Below are 18349 nucleotides of genomic sequence, written 5' to 3'. Positions count from 1 at the left end.
ATTTGTTGTGCACCACCCCTTCTTCCATGAATTCTTTGTCCTTGTTGGCTTTGCCTATGTAATTGAAATGGTAGCATAAATTTTTTCATCTATGTCATTCTAGGTTGAATTCCAGGTAGAAACTGTTGTTGATAACCAAAGTCTACAGGCTGCAAGGAATTAAAAAAATCAAGGAATTTCTAGCCAAAGTAACTCCTTGTGAATCAAAATTAAATTACTAACCATCCCATTTACTAAGTTGTGGAGGAATTAGACCATGATGACCTTGATCGTAGAACAGTTGTGGCATGAGCGTGGAGCACTAAGATGATATGGTGATAAACTAATTAGTATTGCAAAAGTAACTCCAATAGGAGCTCTCCTCTAGAAATAGCATGACTATAGAACAAGCATTTACATTGTTTGCAAGCACTTGAATTTTCTATGCATCTAGCAAATCAATATGGGTATCTTGAATTTTCTACCACAAGAACTCTACATACTTACAGTCTCACCCTTCTCTCTGATTTTCATTGAGCCAATGCAACATAAAAAGGTTTTCTTCTAGCCATATTTCCGCTCATCTCAGCAACCTACAATTCATGACAAATACATCACATTCAAAACTATGCCATGCTCTAGTGGATAGAAAACAAGAAAATCTGGTTAGATACTATGAATTCAAACAAAACATCTAACATGATAATAAATAACATCTTACAACATGCATGGCTTCTTTTGGAGAAGAAAAAGCCACAAAATCGAATCCCCTACTCTAACCTTGGGGGTCTCTTATAACCTAAAAATAGTGGCATGATGTTAAGAAATTAAATACACAATAAGTAGAATTTTTTCCCATGAGAAGCTATAGGAGTTGAATTTAGAAGCTATAAAAGTTGAATTTAACCACAATGTAATCCACAAGAAAATAATAAAATGAGTAGAACCTTAGCAACGTCATATTAATGAGAAGACATACCTTGCAAGATGTTATAGAACCAAATTTTGAAAACAATTCTCTTAGCTTTTCATCATCAATGGAATCATCCAAAATTTTCAAATACGAATTAGTACTCTGAAAATTTTCCATTTTTGCCTTCCTCTCTTGTTCAAAGTCGGTTTTCAATTCTGCCTCCCTTTTAACATTTTTTTGTGCCCTTCCAACATACCATTCCTTATCATCATTAAAAAAAAAATCCATTTAAACTGTCAATAGCATTAGCTACATCATCTGTGTTTTCAAAATTAACAAATCCAAAGCCTTTGGATTTTCCATCCACATTCCTCATAACAATTGCACTAGTGATGGGGCCAAATTTACTAAACATTTTGCAAGTCTTCATATGTAGTTGTGTCAGACAATTTTTTCACAAAAAACATTGCTAAACTTGGAAGTACCCATTGATTGCTCTCTTTCTTGTTGTCTCACAAACAAGCCAACATGGACCTTCTTTCCATTAAGCAAAAACCCATTCAGTTTTTCAATGGCACTATATGCTACCTCTTCTTGCTCATACTGGACAAAACCATAAGCTCCAGATTGGACATTCTTATCTATAGCCACTTTGCAAGAAGGAATGGTCCCAAAAGAAGAGAATGTATCATACAACCCTCTATTATCTATACTTTTTTTGAGATTCTGCAAACAAATAACTTTAAGATTAACACACAAACCTTCAACTATTATGTCATAGCAAGAAAAATAAACAAAAATTTGCAATCTATGTTAAAATTTTGATGTAACATATTCACCTTGATGAAGATGTTTATAGAGCTACTCTTTTGAATGCTTGGATCACGATGGGAAAATATTATTCTCATTGGCCTACCATTAACACAAGTATAATTCATAATCTCTAGAGCACAGCTAGGTACAAATGCAAAAAAACCCAATTTTATTTAACATATCATAAATCACAGTTGAACTACAAATATAAGTGCATTTAAGTGTTCTCAAGGAAAGGAACTTGGTTACCAATTTTTTGAAATCAATAACATGAAAAAATAAGTGATTAAACATGCTATGGAAATTGTGTTGCCAATTACATTAATGAACATTTGGTAATAGATACATAAATAAGCTTTGGTTAAGGATCTATAAAATAGACTCTAGGCCCTTCGTAGAAAAGATGACAATTTAAGCCTTAAGAGATGTGATATATTCAAATTAGGTAAATTACCACATTCATTCCTATGATGCAATGCACCTCGATGGAGGATATCAAGATGCAACTCGTGGGGAATTTAAAACATATGATACATTTGGGCTTGGTATTATGCCTCAAAGTAACTCTTGAAAGGTACCAAATCCTATAGATATTTTATGATTTTTGAATACAAACTCAGAGTTTCAATGATGGGCACATGTCAACAAAACCCTTTGTTGGAGTTTCAGGCAATTTCTATTTCTAAATAATGGAAAAGTTAAAACAAGTAGTAAAACTTCCCCTGGTAATCTAATTATGAAGTCTACTTTGTTAAGGTTGATGTGAGAAAAGAATACCCTTGTAAGATCAAAGATAAAACTTGTGGATGTCCTTGAGAGTGCTTTGAATAGTATTATAATATAATAATAAAATAGAATTGGACTATGTGAATATGTCGCAAAACTAAGTCTATGCTTTCTCACATGTCAATTAGAGTAAAAATATCACATATGAATAGAAGCAGAGTTTGTGTGCTTTATATAATTCAAGATAATCAAGATAATCTTATTTTTAGGGATTAGAATTGGATTGTATGAGTGTGTATTAGTAGTGATTTTTTAGCATAAGACCTGTTCACCAATGCCCTGTTTAGGATGTCAATGTTGTATGCAATTGATATCCTCCCAAGCTGATTTATGGCTTCAAGATAGAAGCACCGGCCAAAAGAGAACTTGGTTTAATGGATAAGTCCATGTAGTAGGGCATCTAGAAGGTTTTGAGGTCTTTTTTCTCCAATACAAAAGAGATAAAAGCATGGGTTTTCTTTGCCTAAGAGTCAGTCAAATATAATACTTTGGATTTTTGAGCCTCTAGATAATGGGTAAGAATTGGTAGTTTGTAACAAGTGACAGAATTTGTGAATTTGTGAATTTTTGAATTTTTTAGCCTCCAAATATCAGCAATCCATGTATCAGGTGGAAAGTCAAACAATATTGATGCTACATTGAAGAAAAAGAGAAACTAGTTATTCTTGTGCCTTATGAGATAATACTTGAACAAATAATAATTTCAAATGATTGAAACATGTAAATTTTTAAAGATGTCATTCCACACAGACATGAAAAACATAACATAATATTAATATGTTCAATTACAGATATTCTCACTATTTTAAAACCAAAAGCAATCTAAATAGTTTATTAAAAAAATACAGGAGAAATTAACTCATTGATTCAAGCTTGATGGCAAACTCTACTGCCTACTTGAGATTCAGATTATATCATCATGCATTATAGTCGACCATACTAATGGTACCTTGAAGGATGTCCAACCATCTGTTTTCTCACAGTAGACCATATTCGATTTGCTCCAATCAAAAGCCTAGTCCACACAATTTCAACTCTATCCAAGGCATTTCCACATTTGAAATAGGACTCAATGCCACCCTGCAATTACAAACAATAGTATACAGTAAGCATCAATGTTTTTTGGGAATTTAAACAATAACATAGCAAAAGAGAACATCAGTAATGTCAAACAAATAAATATTAGTCCAATAGTTGCATGAAATCCAAAAGTGGATATAATATTGTTTCTGTTATCTTTCCACTCCACTATACAATTCATAACTTTTTAGTTATAGTTTTCCATCTTCATTTTATGAGAAATTTAAATTTAGAGTTGTGTGTAAATCATAAGGGCAATTTTTTCTCAAATTATACCTTGAAATAATCCTAGAAATTAGGTGGCAGTTTACTCTATTTTTATAATTAGGCTCAATTTTTGTTTGATTAAAAATGATTATGTATGAAGGAACATTTGTTTCATTTTGTGTAAGCTCTTAACTATGCATCCAATCTAATTTAAATGAAGTGGGTAATTATCATACTATGCAAATAACAATATTCATCAGTAACCTATATACAAATTTCAGTTTATTCAACATAAAAGAAACAATCTTCATTAGTAATAGATTGCATATAATGCTTCTTACTCCCTACTCCCTATGACAACCCATTCATCTTAACCCCTTAACTCACACCTAATTAATAAAACCAATGCTATTATCAATACATGGAGAAATCCTAAATAACTCCTTGAACATGAAAAATGAATTTCAAACTATATTGTTGGATTGATTGGTTCAAACTTTCCAAAATTCAGTCCTTCTTGGACAGTTTTTGGAAATCATATTTTTTGAACCCTTAAACTTAAAAAATAATTTTTTTGGAAAGAACAATGTTTTTAGGTAATATCAAGACCTACCATCCTACAAAATGACAAGGTCATAAAAGTTTGTTTGATCCCTCAACTAGCCATTTTTTTAGACTATTAATTCTGGAAACATTCATTGTCCTACTGTGACAGCCAACCATGTCTTATAAGACAATCACTACAAATATGTAAAGCCCCTGCTACCTTGCCACCAATACACTTGGAACCCATCAATGCACATTTATATACATTTATAATCTATTAATTCCCTTAAAAACATTCCTAAGTTCATATCTACAATCTAAACTAATGTATCTCTGTCTGGTCAGAGACAACATTTCATACTTTCCCCTCATTAGAAACACATAAAATCCAATGCATGGAGACTTGCAGCCCTAATAGGATGAGATATGTGTCATTCATCACCATTAAACCTATTTTGGGGCCTAGATATATGAAAACAAGAAAGATATTACATTTACCAACTCTCAAGTTTCCCTTATGAGGGTTTTTACAACCCTTCACCAAAATTGGGATATCTTGCTCAATACTTCATGAAATCAAGTGATTCAAAATCCAAATTAAAGTAGACTCACATCATCATCAAATAAAATAGGTTTTAGAACCATGGAACAAGTATATGATAAAAAATAATGTCTATAATCAGACTACTATTATGTAGGAAAGAACAAAAACAATTATGTAGAACCCACTTTTATTAATCTTCACTTCTTAAAACCACTAATGCTACTCATTTTCGGTCATTAAAAACATTTTATAGACCCTTTCCTTCCAAGGAAACTTAAAAAAACCTTTGGAATTATCGCCTCAACCACCCTTTGGCCGGTTAGTCCCTTAGACATATTACAAATCATGATTGCCAACAATAATTAGTCCATAAACTCATGTATTTCTCAAATAAAATTGGTTAATTACTACAATGAATATATTTTAGATCATACTACATGATTAATCCTCAGCATGGAGGGGAGCAAAGGGGAAAAAATCCATTCATGTTACGGCTTCTGTAAAATATCTACAGCCTAGACTTGCTTGATGATTTTCAAATGAGATCTCTCATGTACAGAAAAAAATGCAGGAGTTCTACTTATGCATTTATATTATTTGCAATAAGATTAGTATGCAAGTGGAAAATAATATCAGCAGTTTAGCTGAGACTCTGTTACTATAAAACCCATATAAAGATATAAAGATATGAGAAATCTATTTAAAATAAAGAAAATTATTGCTAGTGCAGAGATTGATACACCTTGAATGTATACGTACTTTCAGATTTATCCATTTCTGAACTTTTGAACTAAACTCAAGCCAACCTGTAAAATAGCAAGTGTGTACATTATTAGCACAAATTGTAAAAAATTGGCTTCCAAATCATTTGAGTTTTGCACTCAAAGCTTCTAAACTTTCCTATTTTTTATTAGCCATGACAAGGTAAGATAAACCATGAGATGAGATGACTTCTGTAGTGTTCTAGTACAAATTTGGTTGCATATCTTCTGAATTTTTTTAAAAGTCTCTCTCTATGGGTTTTCCATTTTAAATTGAGAACCCCTATTTAATTAATTGATTGAAATACCACAATTATATATATATATATATATATATATATATATATATATATATATATATATATTCCACATAAACACCTTGTTGTATTATAAATTCAATACTAGTTTGTTTGAAGCAGGCTCCATTAAAAACTAGCTGAAACCATGTACCTCATAAATATCACACAAAACAATTTTCTAAATCACAAAGGTAACATTGAGAAAGCACTAAAATTGGCTCATTTTTTGTAAAAATAATCTTAGTGAGAAACCTATTAGCTAAAATAATTAGATCAGACATGGTGCAAATTTTGCTTCTGATGCTTGGTAATAGGAATCCATAAAGTTACCAAAGCAAAATGATACCCATGTTACTGGTTGAGCTTTGATTAGGATTACAAGAGTTCAAAAACAACTTGGCTTGGATCTAGGTGTAACAATCTGGCCTATGTTGAAAGATAACCTCCAAAAAAATTGAAGAGGGAAGATAAACACATCAAAGTGCAGCTCACCAGTTCAAGATATTTGTCTTGGCCTCTATAATTTGGCATGGTAATGTTGTTTTAAATTTTTAATCTTTATTCCAACAGGTAAAGTGGGGTAGCCTAATAGAAAGCAGCCTAGATTTTTAACTCATCATGTAGGCTTTCTTGTTGTAAAATTAAGGCCAAACGTAAATATTTTGTCAGCCAAACATTTTTTGATAGTATGTTCCAAAATTTTGTTTTGAAATCTACCAAATTAAATAGGCATGTCAAAATGCATCATTAAAAAATTCCCTCATATTCATGAGAATAGGCCAACAGTTGAAAGCTTGTAAGACAAATCCTTTTGTAACCATGTTTTAGTAGCACATAATAAGAATACAATCTTCGTACATACATTGTGCAAAGTAAAACATCAAATAAAAATCCCAAATATAACCTCAATTTTGCATTATTCATGAAAGTATCTAACACAAAGAATGGACGAATGTGCCATTACATCTTCCATAGTGAATGGATGAACACCAAAAAATGATAAGCTGATATGGGCTAACCAACAGGAAAATTGTCCTTCATACTAACATTCAAGTTCTTTCTCATTGTTCTACCAATACCTTCACTACCCTTTCATGTCATAGCAATAAATTCATTATAATCTATGTGACCATCCTTAAAAAAACATGGTGGTGTGAGTATACTGAAACAGTCCCAGAACTCCATAGGAATAGATTGTTAAATCAAGCTTATATACTTGGCTCAATCATATGTTGTTCTTATAGTAGATTTCTTAATTAAATATTTATCATGAAATTTATATTAATGTATTTTTACAAGATTATGGTTTGTTTTATTAACACAATGAATCACAAATACTTCCAATTTAGGCATAGTGCCATGTTAAAGCCATTTCATTGGCCAAATAACCACCAAAGTTCAAACACATGCTAGTTTGTTGAGCTCATAGACCTCGTACCTTTGTTGGACTAATAAGATCGTGGGATTAAACAAGTTAAATGAGTGGTTAATTAAATAAGAGCTGCATGGCAGCCAAGTTCCTGCCAAAGATGGTAGAAGTTTCAGATTTTAATGTAAAGCTTCCAGTTCCAGATTTAGAAGGATGCAAATGATTGCTAGAAGGTTCCAGGTTTAGAAGGATGGAAATGAATGCTAGAGATCTTTCTAAAGGGTCAAGCATCTAACATTTCCACATTGATCAAAATTTCATTTCAAGTAGAATGGTCAATCAGGCACAGATAATGGAACATACACCAAACCAAATGTGAATATACCCATTTTCCAAGAGAAGTGTTTCCATTGATCAAAATTTTGTCCCAAAAACAATGTTTAGTTCAAATGAATCAATGCATAGGCATAAGCTTTTACTATACATATCATTTTTCCATTGCTCCTTGTTCTGATTCTACACTCCTGAACAAATTCATTGTTCTAATTCTACACTCCCGAACATATTCATTGATCATTTTGTTGCCATTTGAGTCTTGCAAATAATAGTCATTTCAAAATAGAAAATGTATACACCTAAATGCAATTTTTATTCTCTTTACAATCTAGAAGATCTAAAAACTTAAGACATGGAAGATAAAACTGAGATACATGGCTACTACTACCAAGTTCACTTTAACCAAAAAGTATGTAAAACGTGACTACTTTATTTAAGTCAGACTCAATCTAGTCATTGGGCATTGGTGCAGTATAAAAGGGAAACAATGCATAAGATCATAAATCTTTTAAATACCAATGGCTAAACTTTTTTGGCAACCAGCATAAGAAATTGAAAGAATGTGGCGGCCAATTTTCAAACAATTTACATTTTCACATGGGCTGGAATGTGTATAAGAGTCACATCCAAACAGGGGAGAGGAACAGATTAAAGATTGGGATAATTTTCATTGAAATATTTCAAAATAGGAGGTCAAAGGCTCCTTGAGGTCCTCTTTATATCACTCCTTCTTTACTTAATAAGAGGTGATTTCATAAGAACTTGTTATTAGACAATTTGAGTTAGTTGTTCCAACCATAGTTCTCAAAGTCGTGCAATATTCCCTTGGCCAAGTAAATCAACCACAAAGTGACAACTCACAATTTATGAGCTTCCACATGTCCAAGGTACAATGTACTTCACCTTTCATTCCAACCATACTATAGAAAACTCTAACCTTTGTTAGGCCTGTCTTAACAACAATTGTTTAAGCTCTTCAGTCAAAGAGATTATATGAGAAATAAATCAATAGTTCATATCATAGTCATTGATATTGTAGAAAAATTATAATAAATGAAACCCATAATTATCACGTGTTCATATATTCAATGATGCAGTACAATTTTCTTTTTTTTGGTTTTTTACATATTAAAACTAACAGAGATTTGATCAAAAATCAGCTAAGGCATTTGTAGAGACAAGTTTCATTGAATACCTCCTAAACACAACTTATTTTTTCCAAGAATGGTGAAACTCCTTCAAAATTGCTTCAAAGTTTATGTCAATACAGTCAATTCAACAATTGAGGAAGGTCCAAACTCTACACGCAAAGGGCATTAACACATAGATTTTGATAGATAGAAACATGTTGCAAGAGTTTAACCCCAAAAGTCTCTGGCCCATCTAAACCTCCATTTTTATTTTTTACCAACAAAAGGAGATATGATTTATACTATTGAATCCTCATTGTATTTCAATTTTGAAATTGCATTTCATGGTAAAAGAGATCAAGTGATTGGAAATGATCAAATTGATGGAGTTCGTTTAAATATTTGAAAACACATAAAATATGACATATGGGAAAAAACACAGGTTTCATTATCTAGCCCATCAACAACTCAAACCTTGTGATCTGTAGGATTCACTGACATTTTTCAACAGGGAATGAGAATAACATTTGACTATTCCCTTATAAGTATTGTTAAAATACAAAAAACAAATTAAAAATAGAGATTCAAAAATAATCCACACAAGTTCTATAATCCACTCTTCAAACAGAGAAATAATCTTACTAATCCTTAATCGAAAGAGATAACTCTCCATACTATTACAGTGCAGCAATAAAATCCTTTTATAAACAAATATTAATCAGAATATGAACGGCCAAGAGGTTTGGAGGGAAAACTGACTATTGGATTTCATATTTTTTATATTATTGAGCCAATTAGTTTCTCTAATTTAGAATTCAGATAAATGAGAGAAGTAACAAAAAATTCTTGGCTCGAATATTCCAAGTAAATTTATTATTAAGATCAAAAAAATTCATTTTAACCATTGTAAAACCTTCAATATTTGTTCTTTCTATGCATATAATAGATAGTAAAATAAAGGATATTTATTTATTCATGCTTCTATGGGTATGGCACTGTGGTTCAAAAAGTCCAAAATAATTTATAATTGGTCGACATTTCAGCAGTTGGTAAAATGGTATCTCCTAAAGCAAGAAATTTCCCTAACAAAACACAACAGATAACAAATTCTTCACCAATATTGACTCACAATAGTTGAAATAACATCAAAATTGCGCTATTTCGATTAGTTTGAACTCAAATCACACCAAAATTGAAATGTAGCTGGAGCTTATCATGCAAGTCATGAGAACAAATAGAATGGGCTTTAATACAAATGTACTCTCAATATTATAACAAATAGACGAAATCAGCAGTGGTAGAAACCAAGGAGAGCGTCACAAGTGCGGTCAAAGGTCTACCATGAAACTGCATTTTATGCACCAGGGCAGCTCCCTGAAGCTACATATGCCAGTTGACCTAACACCAGTATCCACCAAGACAAATCTTGAGTGATTGCTGGCCCAACTAAACCCCATCCTAATTTTAAGAAAAACTAGCTTAGGAAAATGCTGAAGACTAGGGCTAACGTAGAAATCCAAAGGCCATTGCCACGACCTTGCTCATTTTGTTGAGAAATCTATGTCTATAATCTTGCCTATAGTATTTCCAGATTAGCAAGAAAATCATTAACATAATAGATATAAATTTATTAAAAAATGTTCATACTTTTTCCTTTAATCAGACGAGAAGAGTGAGAAATCCATAAAACCATTGGAAATTAAATTTATTGAAATATATGTCTGTAATCTTGCCATGAATCAGATAAAGCTAAAAAGCAAAGAATCCATAGATCCAAAAGAACAAGATAGCCACATGTCTTAAAAATTATATTTCTATAATCATAGTATTATCAAATCGCCCATGAAATCAGAGAGATTTTATTTGTAGCGCTATGGAAAATCTCCTCTCTTTCGACTTACAGAACCTTCCATGACTTCTATAGAAATCTTAAAAATATAGTTGCAACAAATTTGAAAAATGAATTGAATCCATTGATTTTGGGCTGAAAGACTAAACAGAGAGATGTCGGGGCAATAAAAAGTGAGAAATATAGATGGAACCCATGCAGCATATTGGGTTTTTGATAATGGGTTGATTTGATTGTATTACAGACACTTAGATCAACATGCAAGTAACACATAAATCTTAAGAGCCAAGTGTGATATGCATGTTGCAATCTTCCAAATTCATACTATGAGATTTGTGTTGTCTGCATCAGACTTTGTTGGAAACCATGCAAACTTTTGCAAGCCACCAAATCCTTTAAAAAAATTCTAGATTTTTACGCCTTCTCTAGTTTAGGGAAAGTCGAAATCTCCTGCAAACTTTTGTAGCTATTAATTCAAAGGAATTATCAGCTGCCACATGTTCCATTGCTTAACAATCGAGCACATTAATATTTGTTAGATAGAGTATAAAATAAATTCTCAAAAACTTGAATGTTGATTCGTCATTGTAAAGAAGTTTAATCACCTTTTAATAAAGGCCCTCAATAATAGTTCTTGCCATTTAATGGCAAGAACTAATAAGGATAGAGGCCCCTTAAAGTGGCCTCATAAATCAAAGTGGGAAGAGATCCTTTGTAAGTGGTCTCTCTGGGCTCGAACCTAGCTACATCTCCAAATTTCCACATTAAAAAATGTGCCAAGTGTACAACAAAAAGAACTTCATCATATTTTGTCTAGAGTTATTGAATTTTATGAGAGATGAGAGGGATAATGAAAAGAATATTTTTCAATGTGGCTTAGTACACAGATATAGCCAATAGCGCACTGCAGCTAAGAAGTCATGATATAGAAATATACAACTCTCACAATATGACTCTATTGCTCATACACAGATCATAGAAAGAGAAAACTATAGCTTCTCATACACATTATAGAATAGGAATGATAGAATAGCTTCTCATAAGCCAAATCCATAGATGCTATAATGTGATAAAGCTGGTTAGCATATTGCGAATCTGGCTACAATGTGCATCAACCCAAACCTTACCAATTGGAAACACTCATAAAGATTTTAGGAACAAGAACTATATGATGATTATACATTGGAGTAATCTCAAATTGAAAATATTTTACAAAACAATGACTTGCTTGTTCTCACTCAAGGTCATCTTTAGTTTGGGTGACTGAAGAAGCAACGAAGGCCCCTGTAGAACAAATAGTATATGCAATGGAACTTGTGTTTCCAGAGACAATCTTCAGGTAGCATTCTCTATTAGAGGACAAAATATTTCAAGTTGATAGTTTATACAAGCTTTCATTGGGCTGGATTAATTGAAGCACAAAGATCAACCTCAAGCTATAAATTTAAATTTTTTCCTGGCCTCAAAGAGTTGTTTTGTGTAAATCCAAGATTTGGTCTACTGTAGTTTTATCTTCCACTACATAAGATAATGCAACTATCAGTGCTAGTTTTGAAGTAGTATGGCTATGCCAAGTTTTGAGTGATTTTTAACCTTTTCAGATTATAATGACTCCTCTCTTCTGTCACAATCAAGCAGTTGAAGTTAGTGAAAATCCCATTTTATCATACTCACACCAATAATATGGAGGTTTATCATCTCCATCATCACTACATTGAGGGGTTGGCTCCTAATCTAATGACTAAACCTCTTTATGCTATGTGCTTTATCATTTTTAGGACAAAATTAGAGTTGGACCTGATTTAGTCGCTAAGGGGGGTATTAGATATGATGTAACATTACACATAATAATAGAATACACTTGTGCATATAGGTATTTATTTGTTATCTTAATTTACCTCTTCAATAGCAATAAAAACCCATATATTCATTGAAGTGTGCATCATTCCATTCTGTCAATCTCCATACATCCATTATTCCAACAAGATACAAAATATACATTCATTCTTGTTTTTTAATTTCTAGTGGTTGGAGAAGAAATTTATTTAATTGGTCTAGGTTTTGTTCTTGCTTTTATGGCTTTAATAATCTATTTTGTATATAACACTTCCATTGCATATAAATAAGTTGGCATCTATGTTAAAGAAGTTTTTTTCTTGAATCTCTACAAGGTTTTTCCTTCCAAAAATTTAGACTCCTTTGCTGCATTGTAGAAATTTTGCATCAAGATTCACAAACCACCATTCTAGATAGTCATGAATTCTCACTTGTTCTATTTATGTTTCTCACCTTATTACAATACTATTATTCGATCAATAAAGAATTCCTAAGTTACCAATTTGGCCTCTTGTAGGCTGGATGTAGAAGAGGATATAGATAAATGCCACTCACAGGCGCCCAAACATGGACATATGTCTATTTTAGGCATTTAGATGCATCCGAGTGCCTGTGAGTGGTATCCAGATGGCACCCAAAGGGCACTTGGGAGCATCCATAGGCTTCCTCGCCCAGACAAGAAAGACACATTTTTAAATATATTTTTAACATGTATCATGGTTCCATTAGGCTTAAATCATGAGTAAAACGAGTGAAATAATTAAACAAATATAATGAAAGATAAGAGCGATACAATAGATTTGAACAACAATGAGACATTGATGCCTTGGAGAAGCTCTTTGGGGGGGAAAATTCAACCAAATAATACTATATGTCGAATATGTTAGGAATAATAAGTTGTTGTAATAGAGTACATTGGAATGAATATGAATTTAAAGACATCGAATCTTGTAGAGGGAAACAATGATGGTGAAAGATGTAACCAAATTAAGCTTGATCAATATTTAGAATGTGGTAAGAGATTTGATTTGTCAAGAGTGAAGGGTTGGAGTTGTGTGTAAAGGATAGTGAGGTCAAGATACCCGAGGCCTTACCTTGGAAGGTCATGTAAGAGATTAGATTGCAATTTGATTGTAAAGGAGTCATTGATTATGGGAATTAATCAAAGAAGTTGCATCTCCTTGAAAGAATTTAAGATTTCTCCTTAATGAACAAGACTTGTGATTGGGCTTATTATGCTCTGCATCAAGTACTCTTTGACTATGCATTTTTAAGGGAATTTGTACAGATAAACCAACAAAAACTAAGAAATTTGGTTGTGTATTAAATGTATCTTACTATTTTTTATGGTGGGAAAGGACTGGTTGTACACAATTGCTCCTACAACAGTGTTGTTCAAGGGGGCTCAAAGCTAGCATATTTTGTTTGTGTAGAAACTCTAGATTATGTAAATGCCCTTAATGGAGATGCAAAAGTACACAAAAAGAGTAACTAAAGAATTAATTTATTAATAAAGAGGAAATTTCGCCTCCTATTTAAAACCTTTAGAAACATAGGAAGGCTGATAACTGGCTTGAATAATAGACGAGAAAAACTACAGAAGCATAGAGAGGAAATTTCAAAACAATTTTAATCAGATCAAAACACAGGTAGGTAGATAGTCAACCTGAAATATAGGTGGGTGAAGAAATACAAATAGAATTTGACTAACAATGAAATGCATACCTTTATTTTTTCTTTGGCTTATGCTGGTTTGTTATCCCTGATGAGAAACCAATGCAGAAAATGTAAATCTGGTGGGAAAATTCCAACTCAAATGAAACCTAATGGAATAAAAAATCTAAATAAAAGTTTTTAGATTCAAGAGTAATTAAAGGAGAACTTTTTTTATATAGTGATATCACTATCAGGGTTTAAGTGTTTAGTTTTTTAATATATTTTTTCTTTACTTTTCAGGTTTGAAATGTCTAAGGATCTTTATGGGATAAAACCAATCATTTATAGAAGCAGGGTAATGAGAATTTTGCTTCTGTAGTGAGTCAAAGGTAATGAATTATTGATGAAATAGGAATGACATGAGATATAACTCTTGAAGATAAAATAAAGACTCTAACATGTTCATAATGAACAATTAAGGATTTGTTTCACAATATCCTTATTTCTATTACCAACATGATTTAACAGGAAGCTTGATCTAATCCTGACGCTGGCATCATGATTTATCTTCTCTTCCATTACCAAATTACCTCAATAGGAGTGACCACTCTATTATCATCCCATTGAACATATTGAAATTTCTAAAGAAGGCAAGTAATTTTACAAATGAACTAAGTTTGGGGAAGCAAGATGGTTAAAATATAAGAATTCATTTATATGCTCATATTTGAGAGATTATGAAGACAAGATCATAGGTGCATTCAATGATTTTTTTTGACTTAAAAAGCCTGAAGATTGTTCTATTTCAACTTATGAATTTTCTTTTTTGTAGACCATTTATGTCTTGATAAAACCCTGTAGTGGATAATGAAAGTGAGTGGAATAAAGAACCATGATGTTGTAATGAATAATCTACTAGATTAGCTATTATGGTAGCTATTACAGAAGTCATAATCTCAAAAACTTTGGCTAGATAAGTATAAAGGAAATAGATAAAAGAGGTCATAATCTAGATACATACTTATCAATTCAAGCTCCAAGATTTTTTAGGAACCTTTTCATTATCTTCTTCGGTCACTTTCTTTCCAGTGTTTTTAATTTCTAACATCTACTTCCTTTTGAATTTGGGTCCTTCCTACTACCATAACATCAACATTACCATTTTGGTTATTACTCTAAAACATGATGTTGGTCCTTAGTCTATTATATGTAGGTAACCTCTCAAAAAATAGTATACTTCTAGAAGAAAGTGATCTTAAAGAGGTAGAGATTCTAAAGTGATGGGATTATATGAAAAAGCATACTACATTTAATGAGAAGTTTTCTATTATATGGAAGCTTTCAGATGGGAAAGAGAAATGTAAGAATCCAATGATTCCATATTGATCTGACCCTTAATCTTCATATAGAAATGTTCATTGTGATGAAAACTAGACGTCATATCTTTTGGTAAACATATGTTCATTTTGAGTAAAGATTCATTTAAGCACATGGAGGCTTGAGTTGCTAGACAAGGAGATTTCAAGGAGCATGGAGTGGGATATTGAAATTTCATTGTTATCAGATTTTTATCATGAGAAACATGACAATGGTTGCTTATTTATTGAAATAGGTTCTATCATGCATAGTTTCCTCTAGTATTAAGAGCATTGATCTCCGTGAGAAGGATTTGAGCCTGATTTTCTATTGGAACTATCTTGTTATAATACATTGCATTTGGTGCTTTCAATGTTGAGTTCTCCCTAAAAGGGTTTTCCTAAGGTGTATTGGTTTATTTCTCTTTATCTTACTTAATTTTATTTTTTATTTAATTCTTTTATTTATTATCTATTCAAATTGCTGCTCAAATTTGCATAGGTTGGATGATTATTGAGTTTGGATATCTTTTGTTGTAGGACTAATTGTGGACGTCATTTCATATTTCCTATAATTTGTTACTTAGAGCTTAATTTTGAGTTTTGACATTAGTCAAGGTAGAGGAACTTCCTTTTCCATCATCATTTGTAGGAAATATAGTATTTTGAAGCTTATCGGATTAGTGAATTCCAACATCTGCTAGGAGATTTCTAACCACTTTATCAAGCTTATTCAGCTATTCTTGATGCACTGGGCGAAATCTAAGATTTAAATATGAAAAATAAATTTAAAATTCATGTATATAAATTAGAACATTGTGCATCGAGAAACATATCATGTTATGCAGATATTGAGATTAATGTGTATGGCAATGTGTTTCATGATTTTTTAATACTAATGTTGGGATTTCTTTGGTTTCACTATTGGATAATAATTACCATATGTCATGTACTTTATTGTTGGTTCTATTTGAGATCCATGATATTGGTTTTAAGAAAATGATGTAGATGACTAACTTGTCTAGCATCTCAGACTTGTTTGGTAAGGTCGATAACATAGTTCTTTTTATAGAAGTTATGTCCCGATAAGAGATAAAAGTGTCATTTAGCTATTGGCTAATTTTAAGATATTGTTCAACTTATATAATGCTTTCTTTGAAAACTTGCAGATTATTTTCAATAAGAGAGCTCATGGTACATCAAAAGAGATAACATAGGCACTTCAGATGTAGATGACAACAAAGGAGATGATGTTATTTCCTGACGAATAACATACCAATCCCTTTCACTTGGATTACCAAAATTAGATAAGAAGAATCTCCTATGACTTGAAAGATAGACAAATATGTACTACTACAGACATGGGAAAGAAAGGGAGATAACATCAATATGCCATTTTGATTGGTAAAATTTGTTTGTGGGCATCTTTCAGCTTAGATGCCACAACTAAGATGCATATATTTTATCAAATTAATATAAAATTTACACCTGGGATTCTTTATTGGGGATACAGAAAAAAAAAGTTGGATGTAGTGGTTAACCTAATAGAAGATTGAAAATTATCCCATCTGAACATGTATCACGTCTCCTGTATTTGTGTTTGTTGGTCTGATGGCAATGGAGGGCTTCCCATTTAAGGTTCCCTATGATCTTCTCAACCATAAGTATATAATAATGAAAAAAAGAGGTAAAATCCAAAATTTAACTATGCAGCAAGCAAACAGTGAAAACAATAACAAAAGAGACATATCTATAAAATTCTAAGGAAAATAACGAAGCTAAAGAACCTGATATGATTTGGGTCCTTGCAAGGGTTTCACCCCATTTTACCTCTTCGTTGTATGTGCCCTTCATCCTCCCTGTGTGTGCCATTCCTTTTTCCTCCTCCTTCTTTGACCCATTTCTCATTTTGTAATGCCTCTGTTTGATTCTCTTTAGAAAAATTTAGAATAATATGTTTGGATTTCAAACCCCATTCTCCCAAATGTCAAAAATACCACCATGGTTAATGCATAGAAGTTTTTATTTTCCCATAAATTCTATCCTATGCGAGAAGTGAAAATATTGATTTTTTTCATTGCTAAACCGTGCAAAATGTGTCTTTCACAATTTCTTATTGGTGATCATAATTTGTATCGATATTATTATTATTTTATTAAATTGTTATTGAGATTTATTTTATTTTAAGTTTAAACTAATTTATTAATTTATTTTTTATTTATTTTAATTATAAAATTAATTAAAATAGTTTGGCTGCAAGTTGGATTCAAAGTCAAATATTTGGTTTCCCAACGTTATAAGGATAGAAGTAATTTAAGGGTACTCATAAGATTGATAATATTCATTTATTTATTATTAATTTATCTATTTATTGATAGATACCTCTTAGAGGAAAACTCAATCAGTTTATAATATTAATCGAATTAAACCTAAAATGGTGAATAAAATCTCTCAAGTCAATTAACAAAGTGTTGTATATTCACGAAGATGAAAAGTAAAACCACAATTATTATGCAAAAGAGAAGCTCCAAGGGCCATAAATGAGTTATGAAAAATAAAATTAACCTAATACATTAATAAATAAACCTTAGATAAAGTACAAATCACTAATTATTACTAACTAATTATCCAGTCACTTATTCCAAGTCATTTATTTGATAGCTTATTTAGTTGCTCGTATTTAGGTGACTAATTATTCAGTCACTTATATAGTCATTTCTATTTGGTTGATATTGTGATTATACTTGGTGACTAAATTAGTCAGTTATTTAGTCACGTATACTTATAAATTGCAAAGAAATAGTGAAATGTGACCAGTTTTAGTCAAGTGACTTAAAGTTTTAGTAGTGTGACTAAAAGATTTAGTCACATAGTCACATATTTTCCAAAA

The 18349-nt window shown here is 31.7% G+C and overlaps 1 pseudogene; it reads right to left on the bottom strand.

The window, feature by feature from the left end:
• Window positions 1-482: 482 nt before the first annotated feature.
• On the bottom strand, window positions 483-17367 carry LOC149532018 (polyadenylate-binding protein 2-like; annotated as a pseudogene).
• Window positions 17368-18349: the final 982 nt, after the last annotated feature.

The sequence above is a fragment of the Cupressus sempervirens genome, chromosome 11, assembly GCF_028749045.1.
Source record: "Cupressus sempervirens isolate cs-2001-9-10 chromosome 11, ASM2874904v1, whole genome shotgun sequence".
NCBI lineage: Eukaryota > Viridiplantae > Streptophyta > Pinopsida > Cupressales > Cupressaceae > Cupressus > Cupressus sempervirens.
The sequence above is the reverse complement of the archived record's forward strand: the minus strand, read 5'-3'. Positions and strand labels throughout refer to the sequence as shown.